Raw genomic sequence first — 24392 nt, 5'->3', positions numbered from 1 at the left:
ATCACATAAACTAAGAGTCTAGTAAAAACAACTATATAACTTGGTAAGACTGTGTTCCATTTGAAAGATAGATTACAGACAGACATTTATTTTGTGTTTAAGAATTTCATCCTGTTCTGATTCAATTTAGGCAAAGTCCTCTTCACCTATATTCAGATAAATGAGAAGAGAAAAGACCAATTTCTCATATTTTCTAGTACAGACAATTTGGTAAGGGGCCAGCCCCGTGGCCGAGTGGTTAAGTTCGCCTGCTCCGCTGAGGCGACCCAGGATTCAGATCTTGGGCGCGGACATGGCACCACTCGTCAGGCCATGTTGAGGTGGCATCCCATATGCCACAACTAGAAGGACCTGCAACTAAGATATACAACTATGTACCGGGGGGATTTGGGGAGATAAAGCAAAAAAAAAAAAAAAAAAGATTGGCCACAGTTGTTGGCTCAGGTGCCAATCTTTAAAAAAAAAAAAAAAAAAGACAATTTGGTAAGAGCCCTATAAAGATTAGGAAACTGAGAGGTGGTGAATTATGGATTTGACAGTGTGACATTCAATAGAAGATGCCATTATAAATGCCATACTTAACATCAAATAATAAAAAGATTTTTAAAAAATGAAATACAGCAACATGATGAAGATTCAGCATTGGCTTAACACTTGTCAAGATATAAGTCTGAGCTGAGCAGGTGCAAGAATGGATGACAGCCTAGGAATGTAAGGTTGGTTTAACAGTCAAAAATCAATTAATGTAATATATCATATCAGTAGAATAAAGGACAAAATCACGTGATCATCTCAAGAGAGGCAGAAAAAGCATTTCAAAAAATTCAACACCCTTTCACGATATAAAAAAAAAAAAAACTAAAAATCAAAAGGAACTTCCTCAACCTGATGAAGTGCCTCTATGAAAAACCCACAGCTAATAATTTCACACTTAACGGTGAAAGACAATATTTCCCCTAAGATCAGGAACAAGACAAAGACATCCACTTTGACTACTGCTATATAACATTGTACTAGAGGTTCTAGGTAAACCAACTGGGGGCAGGGAAGGAATGAAATAACGAGCATCCTGATTTGAAAGAAAGAAGTAAAATTATCTCTACTTACAGATGACATGATCTTGTATACATATACAGAAAGTCCTAAGGAATCCACTAAAAACCTATTAAAACAAATAATAATAATGAATAATGAATAAGAATAAGAATGAATAATGAATAAGAATGAATGAGTTCAGCAAATTCATAGGATACAAAATCAATCTACAAAAATCAATTATGCTTCTATACACTTGCCATGGACAATTCAAAATCAAATTAAGAAAACAATTCCATCTACCATAGCACCAAAAAGAATAAAATACTTAGCAATAAACTTAACAAAGGAAGTGCAAAACTTGTACTCTGGAAATTATGAAGTATTGTTGAAAGAAATTAAAGACAACCTAAATAAATGGAAAGACAGCTCATATTCATGGATTAGATACTATGGATATACCCATGTTCATGGACAATACTTCCCAAATTGATTTACAGATTCAACTCAATCTCTATCATAATCCCAACTGGTTTCTTTGCAGAAATTTACAAACTCATCCTAAAATTCACATGGAAATCCTAGGAACCCAGAATAGACAAAAAAAAATCTTAAAATAGAAGAATAAAGTTGGAGGACTCACACTTGCTGATTTCAAAACTTACTACAAAGCTACAGTAATAAAATAAGGATGGCATTGGCATAAAGATATAGATCAATGACATAGAATTCAGAGTCCAGAAATAAAGCCTTGCATTTACAGTCAGTTAATTTTTTACAAGGGTGTCAGACCATTCAGTGGGGAAAGAATAGTCTTTTCATCAAATGGTAGAGACAACTGGATATCTACATGCAAAATAACGAAGTTGGACGCTTGCCTCACACCATATAGAATAATTAACTCAAAATGGATCAAAGACCTAAATGTAAGAGCTGAAACTATAAAACTCTTTTTATAAAGGCCTACATTTTCATGACCTTAGATAAGACAATAGTTCCTTAGACATAACACCAAAAGCACAAGCAAAAAAAAGAGAAAATAGATAAGTTGGATTACATCAAAATGAAAATCTTTTGTGCTGCAAATGTTACTAAGAAAAAAGCGAAAAGAAAACCCAGAAAATAGGAGAAAATATTTGCAAATCATATACCTGATAAAGGACTTGTACCAAGAATATATAAAGAACACTTACAACTCAACAATAAAAAGATAAATAATCTAACTTTAAAACGGGCAAAAGATCTGAATAGGAATTTCTCCAAAGAAGATATACAAATGGCCAATAAACACATGAAGAGATGTTCAACATCAGTAGCCATGATAAATAAAAATGAAAACCATAATGAACTACCACCTTCTACCCACTAGGTTGGCTATAATCAAAAAGACAGACAATAACAAGTGTTGGTGAGGATGTGGAAAAATTGGAATGCTCATACAGTGCTGGTAGCAATGTAAAATGTTGCAGTCATTTTGGAAAACAGAATGTCAGTTCTTCAAAAAGTTAAACATAGAGTTACCATGTGATCCAACAGTTCCACTCTTTGGTATATATCCAAGAAAAATTAAAACATACGTCCACACAAAAACTTGTATAGGAATGTTAACAGCAGCACTATTCATAATAGCTAACAAGTGGAAACAACCCAAATGTCCATCAATTATTGAACGAGTAAATAAAATGTGACATACATACACAATGGAATATTATTCAGCAATAAAAAGGAATGAAGCACTGGTGCATGCTACAATATAGATCACCTTTGAAAACATGTTAAATGAAAGAAGCTTGTCACAAAAGACCACATATTGTATGATTCCATGTATATGAAATGTCCAGAATAGGCAAATTTACAAAAACAAAAAGAAAATTAGTGGTTGCCTAGGCGTAGGGAGTAGAGTTTGGGAAGAAATAGGGAATAACTCTCATTGGTACAGAGTTTTTTTCAGAAGTGATGAAAATGTTCTGGAATTAGTAGTGTTGGTTGCACAACTCTATGATTATACTGAAAACCACTGAATTGTATACTTTAAATGGATGAAGTATATGGATATGAATTATATCTCAATAAATTAATTTTTAAAAATGAAATAAATTAAGTTAAATTAATACTGGATGACAGAAAGTTTGCCCATCCATAACCCTACAGTGAGTAGAATGGAATAACCATCAAGGTACTCTATTGTTGGGTATATAGAAACTGATTAACTCTTACATCCAAGTCTTTACATAAAGCCCAAAGATTTCTGAACTTTTCTTCTACAGCCCCCTAACCTCAAATTGAATTTAATATAACACAATTCAGTATAACCAAAGTTTTGAACATTCTCTGGGATTTGGGGCAGACTAGAAGTCTGAACAAGATCATGTGGAAACATTAGGAATGGGCTGAGTTTTTGGTCAGAGGTACTAGACAAGCTAAACGGCAAAAAAGAAGTCTGAGACAGCTCCAGCCTCTGAATTGCAGCTATAACTGCAAGCCAAACATACTCTCTACATTTGATTCCCATTGAAAAGACTGTTGGTCAATAAAAGTGATTGTGTGCCTAAGGCATGCCACACACTGTGCTAGGTGCTAAAGACACAACAATGAGGAAGGCAAGGTCTCTGCTTCTGAGAAGTTCCCAGCTGAAAGGGAAGCAAATAATTACACTAAAGTAATACATAGATGCTACAGTGGAGGTCTGGACTAAGTGCTGTGGGAGCAGAGAGGAGGAAACAACTGACTTTGCATGAGTAAAGCTGAGAAAGCTTCCTGTGAAGGTGACCTTCCAGGTTGAAGAATGAACAGAAAATGTCTGCAATACCCTCTAGGCATTTTTTCTATGCATATAAAATTCTTACTATTACTTGCTATTAAGCCAGTGTCAAATTAATAAACAGAAACCTCATTAAATTAGAGTCCTAAGCCAAAAAGGAGAGCTCTTACGCCCTATGTCCACAGCAGAGCCCAACAGGAAGAAGAAAAACTTCCTCTTCTTGACCAGCAAACTCAGCCAATGAAAAGCCACTATACATCCAACTCTCCATTCCTCCAATGGACTTTGTTTATAATAGCCCTCCCAACTTCCTTTTCCCCTCTATAAAAGAGTGTCTCCTCCCTTGCTGCTGGGGGACTTGCACGTGGCTCACCATGGTTGCAGACCCCCAGTTGCAATTCTTTGCTGATCTTGAATAAACCCATTTTTGCTGGAGAAATAACTGGCTTCTATTTGTTTAAGGTCAACATTTTGGTGGCCTGTATGGGGATCCAGAGAAGACTCCGGACAACTCTGAGGTTGGTGAGCAAACAGACGTAGTGTCAACAAAAGAGACCATTGAGTTGACTGCTTTTCTTGCTGACGCTTGAGTTTGAGGGTAAGTTTTTTCTCCTGGATCTGAGCTGTGGCCCTCTTTGCATTTGAGGCTCTCCAGGCTTTCTTTGAGACCTGTTTCAAGGCATCCTCCTTTTCTGGTTAAGGCCTTGTTTGTGAATACTCAGGTGGCACTTTGGCCTGACTCTTTGAATTAGCTGTTTCTTTGAACTGCGCTAGACTTTGGTCCAATTCCTTTTGGAACCGGACTATTCCCATACTTGGAACTGGTTAGCCTTTGGTCCCACTTTTGGACTCTTCATTAGAACTATGCCATCAGCCTTTGGGCTGACTCCCTTGAGAGGAGACTGTCCTTTAGAACTGCATTGATCAACCTTCAGTCCAATTCCCTTGGGAACTGGACGTTCTTTGGAACTGCATTGTTCCATGAAACTGCATTGATTCGACCTTGATGCATCTTAATGAAATCAGACTGTTCTATTGGGACTGGCTGGTATTAAGCCTACAGACAGTTTGAGCTGTTTAAGCTGTTCAAGTATTCCTTTGCTCTAGGAAAAAAAACTCTAAGAATGGTATCTCACTTATCTAAGCATTTTGAGGGTGTCCCTCATCCTTTACAGGGACCCTAGCTGATTTTATGTTTAAAAACTATGGGCACTCCTCACGTGCATTTCCAACTAAAGGGATCAATTTAACCAAAAGTAATTTAAAATATCAATGGCTATTATGGGGAACTTTTGAACTCCCCAAACTTAGTTTTCTTAAAACCAAACTGGAAAACCATAGCTCTGTAATTTCCAAAACTGAATGGAACACCTGTTTTGATTGGTATTTGGAGCCTTCCAAATGTTATTAGGAATCTAAAATTGCCTCTTTGCAAAATAAAATTTTAAGATTAACTGAGGCAAACAAAAGATTAAAGATAAAATGACTTCCAAAGCCTCATGTTCCCCTCCTCCAGCACCATCTTGTTCCCCTTCCCCAGCTCCTTGCGCTCAGACTCTGCCTTTGGCGCCATCTTCCTCCTTCCCCTCTATACCATCTAACCTCCTCTCTACTCTCAATTTCCCTACACTAACACTCTTGCAAAACTTCTCCTTTTCCTTGAACCTCTCCCCACTCTCTCTGCCTCTGAACCTATCAGAACCTGTCCCCTAACATTAAGCCTTCTGACGATCCAGAGGTTAAACCCTTAATTTCTTATACTCCCTGGACTAAAGCTGCACTGTGAGCCAAAGTCAAAGATTTTCCCAAAATAACCAAAGATGTTCACAGATTTGCTGAGGAATTTGATATAGTCGTTCAAACTTATCAACCTGGTTTCCCTGACTTATATTAGCTAGTTCATATGCTTGTCAGTGACGGCCAGGTGCAGCATTGGATAAAAACTGCCAAATGGGAAAATCCTGAAAACTCTCTAGAATTACAAACAGGAAACCAACCCGTTGGCGTGTTGTACGATAAGGCTCAAACATCACTAGACAACTTCATCAGACAATTCCTAAGGCTTTCCCAGAGCCTGTTAATTGGAACAAAATTCAGGCTTGTGTGCAAAAACCTATGAAGCTGTTCATGACTATTACAATCAACTTCAAATTGCTCTTAAACGGATCAGGATGGAATGGGAAACCATGTCCGCTCCAAATTTAGTTCATCTGGCAAGCCAACTCTCTCACACTCTAGATGAGTTACCTAAAAGAAAGACTGATAAAATTCTTAATCTTCAACTCCAGCAAATGAAGGCCCCTGAGCAAAACTAAAATTCTTCTAGTTCTTGTTATTATTGCAAAGAGCCAGGACATTGGAGAAGAGATCTTTACAAATTTAAGCGCTTCAAGTACCTTTGGCCCTCTAACTAGCCTTTCCAATGTCCTCCAAATTCTCAATGATGGGGCTTTGAGGAGCCACAGGGGCTCTTCTCACTCCTTCCTCTTAATCAGTTTGGAGAAACATTTCTCCAGATTGGAGGTGAATCTCCTTCTGTCCTGACACCTCAGCCACACTCTCAGTGCTCAGCCGCACTACTATTAAGCAGTCCCTGCCTTGGAGTACTACAATAGTTCAGACAATGGGGATTTCTAATAAACCTCAAAAGGTTCCTTGTCTCTGACATATTCCCTTTTGTGTGGCCCTTTGACAGAGACACACCCATTTCTCCTTCGTTCCTCCACCCCTATTCATTAAGCCAAGACTTCTTGGAAAAGTATCATGCTGGAATTTCTTTCTCACAAAAGGGGGAAATAATTCTAGAATTTGACAGTAGTCATCAAAACAGCCAACTAGGTGAATTAAATGACCCTTATCATCTTTTATTTGCTTTGTCTATGACATTACTAGAGCTGATTCTGGAAACACTGATCATTTGTCCCTATTAAATCAGCTACCACCCTCCTTATGGAAAAAAATCTCCAAAGGATATTGGTAAAATTCACAGTGCACCCCCCACCAAGATTCAAATAGAGCCCTCAAAACCTGTCCCCAGAATTAATCAATATAAGTAAAGAAGCCCTTCAAGTAATAAAGCCCATAATAGAAGATTACAAGGCTCAAGGCCTCATTATCCCTTGTGTTAGTCCCTGTAATACTTCTATTTTACCCGGGAGAAAACCTAAGGGCCAAGGGTGGAGGTTTGTTCAGGACCTCCAATCAATAAACAACATTGTTCTTCCTCGACACCCTGTTGTTCCTAACCCTCATATGCTGCTAATATCCACTCCCACTGGGAGCACGTTCTTTATGGTAATTGATTTATGCAGTGCATTTTTTAGCATTCTAGTTGATGAAGCTAGTCAACACCTCTTTGCTTTCACTTGGGAAGGAAAACTATTCATCTGGACAGTAATGCCTCAAGGCTTTACTGAGAGCCCTTCTTATTTTTCCATATCCTGAAGGCTGATCTGGATGATATACAATTCTCTAGGGGTTCTACTTTGTTGCGATATGTGGATAATTGCTTCTTTGCGCTCCTCCCCAAGTCTCCTCTCAGGAAGACAGCATCCACTTGCTAAAGCTTTTAGCCTTAAAAGGACATAAGGTTGGGTCTCCGGTGCACGGGTCGGTGCAGGGGGTACCCAGACTTCCCATGGATGTGCTTGGGGACTGGGTGGAGCTCCAACACCCAGCTCTGCGGCCCAGGGGGTCACTCCAGGGTCCTGCACCCCCCCCAACAGGGAGGGCCTCTGCTCGCCATTGGCAGGGGGGCCCCACCCAGCATTCAGAACACCAGGAAGCTCCCAAGAGCAGAATTCCCCACAAGGCAGCAGCTTACAAGCCACTGCCAGGCCCACGGACTCTGGCCGTGTCCCAGACGAGGCAAGGGGCTCCCAGAGATCCTGTGAGAGTGGAGTGGGGCAGAGTAGAGCTCTGGTGAAACAGCTATGTAGCCCGGGGGGGGGAACTCCAGGTTCTTACAGCAGCCTCAGCGAAAGCCTCTGCACAGCACTAGTGGAGAGGTCCCAACTGGCAATCGCAAGGTGGGAAGGCCCTGGGGCAAAAGCAGCAAAGCTAGGTGAGCTAATGACAGACTGCAGAAGATACCCATAGCTCTGCTGGGACTTATAGTGGACAAGTGTGATCTGGTGGGTTCTGTTAGGGACAAATCGGTGATTATAGGTGATCCTGCTCCTGGCTGATGGGAAAGCCCACAACACCGCTGCAGACCACAAGGAGGGAGCGCATCTAAGTGAGCTGCAGCAGTAGGCACCAACAGCCTGAGGCCCCCTTGCAATTGCACCCACAACTGATGAGGGACCCCACAGGACCACTGTGACTACAAGGAGGGGTCCAGGCCCAGTCAGTAACAGCTGACAGGGTTCCTGGTTGGGGCAGTCTAAACAGCTTCCCCCCCCCCCCCCCACACCAGTCGCAACAAGTGGAAGCAGCGACTAAACTCTATCTCTACGCAGAGGCACAAATCCATGCCATCAAGCAGTATGAAAAAATATATTAAATCTCCAGAACAGAAGGAAAATGATAAGCACCCAGAAAACAATCCCAAAGACAATGAAATCTATAACCTAAATGACGATGATTTCAAAACTGCCATTATGAAAAAACTCAAGGAGCTAAAAGAGAATTCAGATAGACAACTCAATGAGTTCAGGAGCTATCTCACAAAAGAGCTTGACACTATAAAGAAGAACCAATTAGAAATACTGGAGATGAAGAACACAATGGAGGAGATTAAGAAAAATCTGGACTCTCTGAACAGTAGGGTCGATAATATGGAGGACAGAATTAGCAATTTGGAGGATAGGAATATAGAAATGCTGCAGGCAGAGGAGGAGAGAGAACTAAGACTAAAAAGAAATGAAGAAACTCTCTGAGAATTATCCGACTCAATTAGGAGATGCAACATAAGGATTATAGGTATACCAGAGGGAGAAGAGAAGGAGAAGGGGGCAGAAGGCCTGTTCAAAGAAATAATAGCTGAGAACTTTCAAAACTTGGGAAGAGAAATGGAACTTCATGTGACAGAAGCCAATAGATCTCCAAACTTTATTAATGCAAGAAGACCAACCCCAAGGCATATAGTAGTGAAACTAGCAAAAGTCAATGACAAAGAGAAAATACTAAGGGCAGCCAGGCAGAAGAAAATAACTTACAAAGGAAACCCCATAAGGCTATCAGCAGATTTCTCAGGAGAGACCTTACAGGCTAGAATAGATTGGAATGAAATATTCAAAACTCTGAAGGACAAAAACCTGCAGCCGAGAATACTCTACCGAGCAAAAATATCCTTCAAATACGATGGAGAAATAAAAACTTTCCCAGATAAACAAAAGTTAAGGGAGTTCATCACCACAAAACCTCCTCCTCAAGAATTGCTCAGGAAGAAACTCATTCCTGAAAAAATCAAAAAAAGGAAAGGGGTTACAAAATCCAGAACAAAGGAGATAAGCAGAAGGACAATAACACAAAGTAACAGCTCTCCATGAGAACAAAATGCAAAAGAACCGGAAAACAAGTGATAAAATTGCAACAGTAGGCCCCCACGTTTCAATAATCACACTAAATGTGAATGGATTGAACTCTCGAATCAAAAGGCACAGAGTGGCAGGATGGATCAAAGAACAAGATCCAACAATATGCTGCCTCCAGGAAACACACCTCAGCCCCAAAGACAAACACAGACTCAGAGTGAAGGGATGGAAGACAATACTCCAAGCCAATAATGAACAAAAGAAAGCAGGTGTTGCCATACTTATATCAGACAAAGTAGACTTCAAAGCAAAACAGATAAAGAAAGACAAAGAGGGGCAGTATATAATGATAAAAGGGACGCTCCACCAAGATGACATAGCAGTTATAAATATATATGCACCTAACACAGGAGCACCAAAATTCATAAAGAAACTATTAACAAAACTAAAAGGAGACATCAACAGCAATACAATAATAGTAGGGGACCTCAACACCCCATTAACACCAATGGACAGATCATCCAGACAGAAAATCAACAAGGAAATTATAGAATTAAATGAAAAATTAGATTAGATGGACCTAATAGATATATATAGGACAATTCATCCAAAAACAGCAGGTTACACATTCTTCTCAAGCACGCATGGAACATTCTCAAGGATAGACCATATCTTGGGAAACCAAGCGAGCATCAATAAGTTCAAGAGGGTTGAAATAATAACAAGCATCTTTTCTGATCACAATGCTATGAAACTAGAAATCAACTACAAGAATAAAGCTGGGAAAGGGCCAAAAATGTGGAGACTAAACAACATGCTACTGAACAAACAATGGATTATTGAAGAAATTAAAGAAGAAATCACATATTATCTGGAGACAAATGAAAATGAAAACACACTGTACCAAATTATTTGGGACGCAGCAAAAGCAGTCCTAAGAGGGAAATTCATTGCAATACAGGCTCACCTCAATAAGCAAGAAAAATCTTACATAAACAACCTCAAACGACACTTAACGGAATTAGAAAAAGAAGAACAAACAAAGCCCAAAGTCAGTAGAAGGAGGGAAATAATAAAAATTAGAGCAGAAATAAATGATATTGAAACAAAAAAGGCAGTAGAAAGGATCAATGAAACAAAGAGTTGGTTCTTCGAAAAAATTAACAAAATCGACAAACCCTTAGCCAGACTCACTAAAAAAAAGAGAAGTCTCAAATAAATAAAATTAGAAATGAGAGAGGAGAAATAACAACAGATACTGAAGAAATACAAAGGATCATAAGAGAATACTATGAAAAACTATATGCCAACAAATTGAACAACCTAGAAGAAATGGATAAATTCCTAGACTCATACAACCTACCCAAACTGAATCAGGAAGAAATAGAGAATCTGAATAGACCAATCACAAGTAAAGAAATAGAAACAGTAATCAAAAACTTCCCCAAAAATAAGAGTCCAGGACCAGATGGCTTCTCTGGAGAATTCTACCAAACATTCAAAGAAGATTTAATACCTATCCTTCTCAAACTGTTCCAGAAAATAGAGGAAGATGGAGCACTACCTAATACATTCTATGAAGCCAACATCACCCTGATCCCCAAACCTGACAAGGACAAGACAAAGAAGGAAAACTACAGGCCAATATCACTGATGAACATAGATGCAAAAATCCTCAACAAAATTCTGGCAAACTGAATACAACAATATATCAAAAAGATTATACACTATGATCAAGTGGGATTTATACCAGGGACACAGGGATGGTTCAACATTTGCAAGTCAATCAACGTGATTCACTACATTAACAAAATGAGAAACAAAAACCACATGATCATCTCAATCGATGCAGAGAAAGCATTCGATAAGATCCAACATCCATTTATGATAAAAACCCTCAATAAAATAGGTATAGAAGGAAAGTACCTCAACATAATAAAGGCCATATATGACAAACCTACAGCCAACATCATACTCAACGGACAAAAACTGAAACCCATCCCTCTGAGAACAGGAACAAGACAAGGGTGCCCACTTTCACCACTCTTATTCAACATAGTACTGGAGGTGTTGGCCAGAGCTATTTGGCAGGAAAAAGAAATAAAAGGAATCCAAATAGGCAACGAAGAAGTAAAACTCTCAATGTCTGCAGACGACATGATCTTATATATAGAAAACCCCAAAGAATCCATAGAAAAACTATTAGAAACAATCAACAACTACAGCAAAGTTGCAGGGTATAAAATCTACATAAATCAGTAGCATTTCTATATGCTAACAATGAACTAAACAGAAAAAGATCTCAAGAACTCAATCCCATTCACGATTGCAACAAAAAGAATAAAATACCTTGGGATAAATTTAACCAAGGAAGTGAAAGTTCTATACAACGAAAACTACAAGACCTTGAAAGAAATCGACGACGACATAATGAGATGGAAAGACATTCCATGCACATGGATTGGAAGAATAAACATAGTTAAAATGTCCATACTACCTAAAGCAATCTACAGATTCAACGCTATCCCAATCAGAATTCCAATGTCATTCTTTACAGAAATTGAACAGAGAATCCTAAAATTCATATGGGGCAATAAAAGACCCCAAATTGCTAAAGCAATCCTGAGAAAGAAGAACAAAGCTGGAGGCATCACAATCCCTGACTTCGAAACATACTACAAAGCTACAGTAATCAAAACAGCATGGTACTGGTACAAAAACAGGTGCACCGATCAATGGAACAGAATTGAAAGCCCAGAAATAAAACCACACATCTATGGACAGCTTATCTTCGACAAAGGGGCTGAGGGCATACAATGGAGAAAAGAAAGTCTCTTCAACAAATGGTGCTGAGAAAACTGGACAGCCACATGTAAAAGAATGAAAATCAACCATTCTTTTTCACCATTTACTAAAATAAACTCAAAATGGATCAAAGACCTAAAGATTAGGCCTGAAACAATAAGTCTTCTAGAAGAGAATATCGGCAGTACACTCTTTGACATCAGCTTCAGAAGAATCTTTTCGGACACCATAACCCCTCACATGAGGGAAACAATGGAAAGAATAAACAAATGGGACTTCGTCAGACTAAAGAGCTTTTTCAAGGCAAGGGAAAACAGGATTGAAACAAAAAAACAGCCCACTAACTGGGAAAAAATATTCACAAGTTATTTATCCGACAAAGGGTTAATCTCCATAATATACAAAGAACTCACACAACTCAAGAATAAAAAATCAAACAACCCAATTACAAAATCGGCAGGGGACGTGAACAGACATTTCTCGAAAGAAGATATACGGATGGCCAATAGACACATGAAAAGACGCTCATCATCACTAATCATCAGGGAAATGCAAATCAAAACTACACTAAGAGATCACCTTACACCTGTTAGAATGGCAAAAATATCCAAAACCAAGAGTGACAAATGTTGGAGAGGCTGTGGAGAAAAGGGAACCCTCATACACTGTTGGTGGGAATGCAAACTGGTGCAGCCACTATGGAAAACAGTATGGAGATTCCTCAAAAAGTTAAGAATAGAAATACCTTATGACCCAGCCATCCCACTACTGGGTATCTATCCTAAGAAGCTGAAATCAGCAATTCCAGAAGTTCCATGCACCCCTATCTTCATTGCAGCATTATTCACAATAGCCAAGTCATGGAACCAACCTAAGTGCCCAGCAACTGATGATTGGATAAAGAAGTTGTGGTATATGTATACAATGGAATACTACTCAGCCATAAAAAAAGACAAAGTCGTCCCATTCACAACAACAATGGATAGACCTTGAGAGTATTATGTTGAGTGAAATAAGCCAGACAGAGAAAGATGAACTCTGTCTGATTCCACTCATAGGTGGTAGTAAACATATGGACAAAGAGAACGGATTGGTGGTTGCCAGGGGAAAGGGGGGTGGGGTGAGGGCACTAGGGGTGAAGTGGTGTACCTACAACATGACTAATAATGATGTACAACTGCAATTTCACAAGGATGTTAACTTTTATAACCTTAATTTAAAAAAAATACCCTAAAGAAAAAAAAAAGACATAAGGTTGTCAAGAAGAAATTTTGCCCAAACCCAGGTTTGATATTTAAGATGTCTGCTATCAGAACAAGGGCTACACCGGAATCCAGATAGTCTTCATGGTGTCCTAAGTTTCCCAAAACCCAAACTAAGTGTCAACTGCAAGGTTTTCTTGGGCTAGTTGGTTACTGCCCAAATTGAATTCCAAATTTCTCTCTTATGGCCAAATCTCTGTATGTTTTACCAAAGAACAACAACCCTGACCCAATTTTATGGGAAGAATCAGACAACATAGCCTTTGAGGCCTTAAAGAAGAGTTTGATGAACCTATCTGCCTTTGGACATTCCAATTATCAGATTCCCTTTTTCCTCTTTGTATATGAAAAGGAAGGGAATGCCCTTGGGGTACTCACCCCAAAACACAGGGACCACAATCGACCTATAGGGTATTATAGCCAGCAACTGGACCCTGCGACACGGGGATTAAGATCCTGGGGCATTCTAAACTTGACTCTCTGGAAGCTAAAGGAAATCACTTTGCTAATATTTCTGCAAGAAATGCATCCCTTAAAGGAACCAACAACAGGCAAGCCTCTGTCATGGTCCAAAGGGATATTTCCCCAAATGATAACATAAAAAAACTGACTAAAGAAGCCCAATAACTAGCCTCAAAAAAGGAAAAACAAGGTTGGAAATTCAACAATTGTTGGTTTGATTAAAAAGAGAAAACTCTGGTTCAGACCAAATAACAACCCAGTCCTTCTGGAGACTCTAAAATTTCCACTCTTAACCACTGTACATGCGTTAAACCATTGATCTACTGACAAAATGATAGCATTTGTGAAGTGATGTTGGTGGGGAAATATTAACAAGGCTACAAAAAGTGCCTACCTCACTTGTCCCACTCCTCTGAAATACAATCCAGGGAAGCCTATTTGTACTGCTCCCAGACATTTTCAACTGCCTAATGGACCTTTCAAGGCTTGGCAAATGGAATTCATACAGCTTCCCCCATGTCATGGGTATAAAGATGTTTTAGTAATAGTTTGTGTGTTTTCTCACTGGACTGAAGCCTTCCCTTGCAGACAGGATACTGCCTCTTCTGTGGCAAAAGTCCTTTTGGAAAGGATGACCCCTCCCTGAGGAACTCCTCTTGAGCTTCACAGTGATTGAGGAACCTATTGTACTGTTCAGGTATTTCGACAAGTCTGAGCTGTCTGGCTGGTTTTACAATACTTTCACTGTGCTTACCACCCTCAATCCTATGGTTTAGTCAAATGCACCATAGCAATATTAAGACTCAAACTCTGTAGATTTTATTTTGTTGGCAAAATCTATAGAGGCCCTCCAAATACCTTGGCCAAAAGCATTGCTGTTGGTCCTTCTAAATCTCAGATCCACCCCCCTTGGAACTCATAAACTTTCACCCTTTGAAATAGTCACAGGAGGCCCAATGCACCAGGCTCCTGCGTCTTTTGACTCACAGCTGATAAAAGAAGATATACTCCAATGTTGCAAAGCCCTAATTGCTTCTATTAAAAATAACCATGGCTTGGTAGAGCAATATTTTCATAGTGCACTCCAGGGAGAGGAACACCTTGCAACCTAGAGATTTTGTCTATTGGAAAAGACACTTCCAGAAGGACTCCTTCAGCCTTGCTGGAAAGGCACCCATCAGGTACTGCTAACTAACTCTTGTGCCATAAAACTTCAAGGAATAGACTAGGATTCATGTGACACACCTAAAGAAAGCACCAAACCCTGACTGGACCTGCACATCATCTGGTGACCTGAAAGTAAAGATTCCCCAGAATTGAAGAAGTGACATCTGATGAGACAGCTTCCCCAAGACGTCTGGACCAGGCCTGTTGAAAGTTTGTCTGCCAAACCTTTGACAATGATATAATGCTTCAGATGATCTTTGGTGCCTATGATCTTGATAACATACGGACTTTAGAGAAGAAAAATGCCTGAGAGTTCTCCCTTCTACCCCTCCTCATTACTCAAATGTGGCCTCAATAGGTTTCCAATCTGCACTTTCCCTCTGACCCAACACCAAGAAAAACTCCTTCCTGGCATTGAGGGACAAAAAGCTGCCGGAACCAGAAAAACCTGATGCTTGATCAGTGATGCTTTCAGAAAAAAATCTTGATCAAAAGGGTAAAATGTCAAATTAATAAACAGAAACTTCATTAAATAGGAGTCAGGAGGCCAAAAGGGGGAGCTCTCATGCCCTATGTCAACAGCAGAGTCCAATAGGAAGAAGAAAGACTTCATCTTCTTCACCAGCAAGCTCAGCCAATGAGAGTCTGTCACAACTCAGCCAATGAGAGTCTGTCACAACTCAGCCAATGAAAAGCCACTACACATCCAACTCTCCGTTCCTCCAGTGGACACTTTGTCTACAGTAGCCCTCCCAACTTTCTTTTCCCCTCTATGAGAGATCTCTTCTTTCCTTGTTGCTGGGAGACTTGCACCTCGCTTGCCATGTTTGCATATTCCACACTGCAGTTCTTTGCTGATCCTAAATAAATCCATTTTTGCTGGAGAAATAACTGGCTGTCTTTGTTTAAGGTCAACACCGGCGTATATACATACCTTTATCTAAAAATGAAGCAGAATCAAACAAATACCAAAAAGGCACTAAATATGCTATAAAGCTATTCAGAGACTAATAGACATGAGCATGTGGTTTGCGACATTTACAGGTATTCTTTACCCTGCATTTTTATAAGAACACAGATAATTAAGAAAATAATCTATTCTTGACCCTAATTTATCTGCTAATAGTCAAGATTTCTCTGTTTTATTTCACTCCATCAAACAACAGACTCATTTCTGTGTGAAAGACTGGGCTGAACCACAAAATCATTTAATTATAGGGATAGAAGTGACTCCAGTATGTACTCTGTGCATCTCAGCTTTAGGTCTAGCTGGGCTTAATTACTCCTGGTTTAAAATTTTCTTTTCTTAAAATAGTTTGGAAGGATTTTCCACAACTTCCATTGATAATCTGTCTTTTGTCATCTATGGTCTTAGATGTCATCTGTTAAGTGAAACAAAGTGGAGTTTTAATATGCAATTACTAGTAAAAACAAACTGGCAACCCAAAATAATACTAGGATGGAATTTCTCAAAAGCTGAAATTTCTCTGAAACAAGAGATTATCAGCAAATGGCCTATGAGCCAGATTTGGGCCCCACATATTTTACTCCATCTCTAAAGGAGCAAAATGCTTTTATCTCAATATGACTTGGTCACCCAATTACAAAGATACCCCACCATTTGATTTCCAGGTTGACAATCTCCTACTATGATAAACTTGAAATTTCTTTTGTCAGTTCAATAAGAAAGGGGGAAAATCACGATAACAGGAAGAAAACTGTTATTTTAGGAAAGAATAAGGAACTACTCCCCTCACACAAGAGAGTTTTCTTCCCTTCCATCCTTGGACGTTATTGCTAATGTCCTAGGAACAGACAAACACTCTTTCTCACCTCATATGCTTGGTTATACTCCAAATTAGCCAAATAGATTTACTACTTATATTTCTGGGTTCCCTGTGTGTTTTGTAACTAAAAGTATTATATATAGTTTTGTTAAAACTATGTTTGCCGTTCAATAACTATGACTTTAATTTCAACTCCTCCCTACTTACTTTCTTAATATTCAGTTCTTGCCTTAACTCCTTTAAATTAAATGTTTCAGTCTTCCCTGCTCCCCAGGAGGATTGGCTTCAATATGCTAAAAACCATCAGCTACATACCATTTAAATGCAGGATGATCTTTGAAGGTTTCCAGAGGTACTTGGAAGTTTTTCCCAATATAATGTGGCCACGAAATGGGAGCAGAGCAATCTTGGACTTAAGTTAGCACTGAAAGTTGACAGGCCTTCTACTAGTGGCACAAAAGAATTGTTACACTGGAGACCAACTGAGTCACTGGGTTTATGTGAACAATTTTCTAAAGAGGCCCAAAAGCAGAACATAATTTTTTCTTAAACGAAAGGTTAGTTGCATTTGACAGCCTAAGAATTCAGAAAAGAATTGAGATGGAGGCCCAATTAGGGATCAGCAGGCCTCTGGCCCCCCACTGCCACCCACTCTGTCCTCCCCAGCCTGACACTAGCCAGCTCTAGTCTAACCACTTCCCAGGAGACTTTGTGCCAAGAGCCTTGAAACCAGAGCCTCTCCCAGAGTAAATCCAGACCAGGAAGTTAGTCCATCCCGGCCAACTCCTTCCAGAGAGGCTGGAGGTTAACTCTTCCCTTGGGTCCATGGTTCCTTAGAAGTGTGGTCAGTCCATACCTTGGTGACTCCTTTCAAAGAGGGTTCACTCAGTGCTGCTACTATTTCCAAAGTCTGTGGAAAGTTCAGAAAGTGCTGTAGTGAAGCAAAGCCTGAGAGACAGTCAATCCAGGTCAGGTGGATAGTTTCAGAGCACCTCAATCCATCTTTCATTCTTGATGCAAATTTACAGATGGCCAATCCCACGGTGCGGTGGGAAACTGAGCTTTGGCAGACCATTCTGGCTATAAGGAGCCCATGAGAGAGCAGCACAGCTAGAGCTAGAGCTCTGGACCCAAGTGTATGATCTTGAGCAAGTACCATAACCTCCCTGTGTCTCTCATCCATAATGTCTTCATCCATAAAATGGGGATAATATTAGTAATTACCTCATAAGTGATTTTGAGGAACGAATGAGTTAGTACACCTAAAAGAGCTTAGAAGAGTGCCTGAAACATGGTAAAAGCCACAGAAGTATTTGCTATTGTTATTTTTGAGCATAGCCAACAGACTGACGTATCTAAAAATCAGTATGATATAATTAAAAACAAATGAAATTGAACTTAAATAGGCTTCAGCTTTGATTGGATTTCCTGAGATATTTGTCTGTATTACAGAATGGGGGCACATGGTTGATTATCGTTCAAGAGCAACTATTCAAACACTTCTCAAACTGGTCTTAACAGAAGATTATTGCAGGAGGTGTTAATTAGGGATGCCAGAAAAAAATTTTCCTGCAGCAAACAAATTAATTTGTTTATCTAATAAACAAAATTTAATTGATTTCTTGACTCCAGGACTTCTCAGTCTTTCATGTGATACATGCATAATGAAACCCAGAAGAGAGGTTTGGTATGCAAGGTTTACCAAGTGTAATGGAATTCAGAACCATTTGTTCTTCAAGTTCTAGTACATTCACTAGCTTCCCCAAACTGTGTTCCAACGGGATGCTAGTAGGTGTTACTTGGCAACTGACAGAAAGATTACTACATCAAGTAACACTGAAATTCTACCTTCCTAATTCCTAATGGGCATGAACAAATTATATTACACTAAAAATAATATTCACAAGTGAGAAAACCAATGAACGGTTTCTAGATTTGGAGATATCAAAGACCAGTAAGATCAATAGGTTGCCACTATTTTATCTTGCCATGAAAGATCATTAAAATAAATTGTCATTTATTATTACCATTGTTTCATAAAAGAAAACATTTTAACAACAAAAAATGCGAAGAAATAATATAACTTAAGGGTAAAGGGCAATTGTTAAAATTGAATATATTTAGATGCATTAAAAAACTCACTACATTATTTGCATTTTTTTTCATTTTGCTTTGAATCAGGGAAAACTTCCTGGTTTGTCATTTGGGAATCACTGATGTATACAGCAGCACGTGTAGCTCGTCAAATTAACCCTGCACACTTCAGATTTGTTTTATTTTGCAAAAGATTGCTTCTTTCTTATTTATTGGCCCCATTGGTCACTGCTATGGAGTCCCACCTGTCTGGATGATTATCATATATACGTCTGAATATTATTATCATGCAGAGAATGGTGGCTTTATCTTGCCAGTGTGTTAGGAACACTGCAGCAGTGGTAGGAGGGATGGACAGGGCCACTCCAGGCATACCACTGCCCTATAAACATGTCTCCATGCTTTCCTGGGCATTTTATCCAAACTTACAACTATATCCTCTGGAAACCCTCTCTGTAATAAAGGAAGACCCTCTCTTTTCTCAGGCTCTTCTCTGAATGTACACTACCTTGCCTTAATGAGGACATGGTTCTCTCTTGAGGAAGTTACAACTTCTTCTGCAGTCTCTTACGTAGAAATTATTCATTTCCCCCACTCCATCTGGGTTAGAAGGAGGGGCCAATGTCTTCTTCATTCCCCTGTACGACTTCCATACCCTTCTCGCTCCGTTTTTTATAAGAACTGCTCGAAATACTCTCTTCTTGGGCTTCAGGAGTACTCCCCCTCTCCTACCTCCTCTGCTTTTCAGACTCCTTCATAGGATCCTCTCTTCACCATCCCTTCAAATATGGCATTCCTTGGTTTGGTCTCAGACCCTCCTCTCACTTTATATTCTTTCCCTAAAATTTCTCATCCAATCCCATAGTATCAGTTACCATGTATTTGCTAATGAATCTCAGATTTTTACCTCTTGTCCAAAACTCTCTTCTAGGTTTCAAATTTGTATATCCTACTACTCACCCTCCTCCTGCATATCCCATAGGTTCCTCAAATTCAACACGTTCATCACTAAACTCATTTTCTTCTCCCGAAACCTGTGTTTCCTATCTCAGACGCTGCACCATCATCCAGCCAGCCAATACTGGAAACTAAGAGACACTTTAACTCTTCTTTTCCCTTCACCGTCCTCAATCCCAGGAGCCAAAATCCCATTTTTCCTTGGGATAAGTCAAATTTACTTTCCAAATATCTCTAGAAATATACCATTTTTTCTTCTTCTGGACTAGCCCCTGCTGTTATGCAAGTCACCTCTTGCCTGCATAACTGGAACTCCAACCTCACCCCTTCGGTATTTTTTCCACTCACAGACTGATCTTTCTAAAACTCCAATCTGATTACAGCATCCCCAGGCCTGAAACCCTTCGATGGGTTCCCCTACCCAAACTCTTTAACATGACAGCAAGGTCCTTCACGACCTGGCTTCTGCTTGCTTCTGCAGCCTGTGTCTCCCCTCTATGCCCACTGACTCTCAGGGTCTTAAAGAAGTCACCCTCTCAGGACTCTAGGCCTTTGCACACATTACTCCCTTTTCTGAAACTCTTCTCCCCACCATACACATACACAATCTACCTCACACCTCCCTTTGCCTGGCTCATTTTTTCTCCTACTTCAGGCCTCAGCTTGAATATCTCTTCCTTCAGGAAGCTTTTCCAGATGCTTCAACTCAATATTGGCTTAGGAGCCCCTCGTCTGTGCTCTCATAGCATGCTATCCTTTCCCTATTGTAGCATTTCCTACAAAAAACAACAATTATTTGTTTATTTGTCTACCTCCCCCACCAAACTATAAGCTCATGAAGACACAGACCATGTTGTTTTTATTAACCATCATATCCTTTGAGCCTAGCACTTGGTCAGCTCAAATAACAGGCACTCAATAATATTCTGAATAAATGAATTAATGCACTTGATGATTGTTTTTTATTTTAAGTGTTCTTATTAGTGGATGCATCACTTAGGTCTCAAGAGGAAATAGCACACTCAAACGAGGGTAATTCAGGGACAGGTGTCAAAGGGATCATGTACACATACGGGGTATAGACGAACTGCTAGTAATGATACAGTAACTTAGGCTGTTACCACTGGCAGGCCAGAAACAGTTACAGAACAGGAAGGAGAGAGAGTCATAACGAGTCAGCCACTTGAGAGGAGCATTGGCCTTTGGTTAAGAGACACAGCCAGCTCAAGGCTACTGTATCAGTCAGGGTTCAACCAGAGAAACAGAACTGGTAGGAGATAAACATGAAGAGATTTAGTGCAAGGAATTGGCTGATGTAATTGTAGGGGCTGGCAAGGCAAGGCCAAAATCTGTATGGTGGGCCATGGGAAGGACAAGCCGCTCTCAGGCACAGGATAAAGCTCCTGTCCACAGACAGCATTTGTTCTTCTGGGAAACCTTAGTTCTGCTGTTAAAGTCTTTCAACTGATTGAGTCAGGCCTGCCCAGATTACCTAGGATATTCTCTCTTACTTAGAGTAAGTTAATTATGGACTTTAACCACATCTACAAAATATTTCACAGAAACACCTAGATTCATGTTTGAGTGAATAACTGGGAACTATCGTTTAGCCGAGTTGACACATAAAACTTACCATCTCGGCTGACTTGAAGGAAGAAGCCAGGGAATATACATCCTGACTTCATTCTCCAGGGCTTTCCATTGGCTGAGCCCAAGAGTAGTCAGAAGGTAGAACATATTGATGGAATCCTTACGAGTTCCTGGATTCCACACATTGCCTGGAGTATGAGGGAAGGAGACGGAACCAAGCTCCAGACTATACTTTTGAGATTTCTCAAAAACGTAAGTGAGAATTCAGACTGAGCAGTTTTGATGAAAGAAGCTCCTTAAAGAGGAGAGGAACCTCAAAATTAGGGAGGAAGGTTAGAAACAAGAGTGTTTCTCCTGAGAGCTCCTGTGGAAAAATTTGTCTTTTTTTGCACTTTTCCTGTGGGCTATGGGGACAGACTCTTGCCTGTGGCCACCCACCTGGGGAAGCTGTAGCCTGGTGAACTAGGGCCAACCAGTTGTGAAGTGGGAGCAAAGCCACCAGGTGGACAACTCAGGTACTGTGAGGGAAACCCACCTGCCCATCTTTCCCACGCGTAAAATAATTCAGTGATGCCCGAAAAGGGTAAACTGTCTCCCAGGTGATATTTCCTTTTCATGGTTAAAAGTTAAAATTCTGGAGTTAAACTTAGGGGAAAATCTCTGCTTCACCACTTGCTGGGTGTATGAGTTTAGACAAGTTACTTAACCTATAAAAAGAGAATGGTACTCTTATGTTTATTCAGAGAAACACATAGGTTGACCAAATAGGGGTTTATCTGACAGGTGAGGTCAGGAAAATAGAAGAATTATTAAACTACTTAAAATCCTCTCTTTCAGCAATCTGCCTATCCTTTGTTGCAACGTTTCTTCAAGCTTTTCCTACTTTACTCATTACCACATGCTCATGACCTTGACTTGGGAAATCTGGCTTTGTTTTCTAAGTCCTGATTTAAACATGGCAACCTACATCTGCTCTCCATCTTTCCTAGATTCTTCCCTCCATGTTTTTATTCAAACCTGGTAACTTGACCCTGAATTTCTGTTATTTCCTTTGTTACTTGATTTAGGAGAGAGAGATGAGCCCTTCCACAGACATAAAACGATTCTCCAGTGAAAACAGAGCCCATTGGTTCAAACAGGATCAGGATCAAATTTGGAGAAGGTCAAATACTAAGTACTGTGTTTCCTCACTTCATATTGTAGTCAGTATCACATCCATGGTCAATCTGTAATAAAACCTGCACGTGAATTACATGTATGAAAATAGACATTTGGGAAATGCTTTATTTCGAAAACACAATGTCCTGTCTCTTAGCCAAGCACACTTATTTTAAAGAGTTGGTATGCAATTAATGTATTTGGAACACATGACTGATTAAAAATAGCAGCACCGTTAAGTTCTAACTTTGTTCTTTTGCCAGTTTTGAAGTTCCATGGGAACAAAGGATTTAACGATCATAGTAACTAGATAAAACCGAAGCTTATATACGTTTGCCTGCTTTGTCTCATTTAATATGTCCAAATATGCACATGTAACCCAAATCAGGTCCTGCCACAGGCAAACATTGTCAGTTCAGTACACATACATCCCTTATTTTATGGATTTGCTTACTTTATTAGATACATTTGTTTTCGACGTAACTGGACTTCATAATAACAATAAAACATAATTTAGAGGGTTGCTCAACAAAATGAACCTTTATTTTTCGAGCTTACCAGACCCTAAACCTTAAGCTTCTCAAAATCCATTTTGAGTTTTATCCTCCAGAACAGGTTTCCTTTCAGGAAAAAAAATACTCTTTATCTGTTAAATTTTATTTTATTTGTTTGGATTTTTTGCCCAATCACTAAAAGCCATTTCTGCCTTGCAAATTCATGAAACCAAATGTACCAAAATATTTATTTCCTTTGCTTCTGCACTCCTAGAAAAATTAAATTAAATAACTGTATTAATTGGTTCAATTTAAAATTTGTTGGGACCTTCACACTCAACCAAATAGGCTTCCACCATCGTTAGTCAGCCCCTAGTTATTCTCATGGCTTCTCTCTTGGGCTGGACTGATGATGGAACCTCCTGCTTCAGAAAAAATACACTTCAAATTGCCTCCTGTCTACTCCAGACCTCTGTACCATTGGTTATTCTCTCTCCTCTCTTCAAATTTTCCCTATTTGTTCTCTCCCTTCAGGATATACACAGGCTTAAGTTTTTCTGATTCTAAAACTTTTTAAATGAATACATAGAAATAAACTAAAACATAAACCTTGTTTCTTCTATGCACTCTCAAACTACAACTCTTTCTCTCATTTTCTAACTGGCTTACTTCTTAAAAAGGTAATCTATACAAATTATCTCTACTGTCCTACTTCCAATGAATTCTTCAAATCTGATTTCTTCCTCATCATTCTACAAATGTTCTTTTGGTCCTCTTCCTCATTGATCTTTCTATGGTATTTGACATGGTTGAACACTCCTCAATGTTGGGAAGGTACATCATTTTTTTCTGGCTTTAAGTTTTCACGTGAAGCAAAGCCACCCAGGTAGCACTTTCTTTGCCCTCCATGGGGAAGGAGTGAATTTTCCGATGGGTGAGTTTGGGAGAAGGAGCAGAGTTTGCTTCCTCAATAATGGTTTAAATAAATTATAATAAATCCACATGATGAAATATTGCTTCTTCAGCCTCTTCCTTGCATGAGAACACACATTCTTCCTCGACTCTCCTTGCTGTAAGGAAGTTCAGAGGCTGTCACTGACTGACACTGTAAGACCACATAGTTCTGTTAGCAAACCTGCTGACAGAACTAAAGGTACATCCTCTAAACTTTATTAATAATAAAAGTGATTGTTTGGATCTCAATTTGCCTCTCTCAGTTGGTGCCAAAGTTGATGGGGTAGATAGGTGTTTTTGTTTATTTGTTTCTTTTTGCTGAGGAAGATTAGCCCTGAGCTAACATCTGTTGCCAGTTCTTCCTCTATTTTATATCTTGGTTGCTGCCA

General features: G+C 39.5%; 1 long non-coding RNA gene across 1 annotated transcript in view; it reads right to left on the bottom strand.

Moving 5' to 3' along the window:
- Positions 1-21548, bottom strand: part of LOC111773166 (uncharacterized) — a 31193-nt gene extending 9645 nt beyond the window's left edge. The window contains exon 1 of the long non-coding RNA XR_002807412.2: positions 21441-21548. This is a non-coding gene — a long non-coding RNA (uncharacterized lncRNA). The remainder of the gene's footprint in view (positions 1-21440) is intronic.
- Positions 21549-24392: the final 2844 nt, after the last annotated feature.

This window comes from Equus caballus, chromosome 4 (assembly GCF_041296265.1).
Source record: "Equus caballus isolate H_3958 breed thoroughbred chromosome 4, TB-T2T, whole genome shotgun sequence".
Classification (NCBI taxonomy): Eukaryota; Metazoa; Chordata; class Mammalia; order Perissodactyla; family Equidae; genus Equus; species Equus caballus.
The sequence above is the reverse complement of the archived record's forward strand: the minus strand, read 5'-3'. Positions and strand labels throughout refer to the sequence as shown.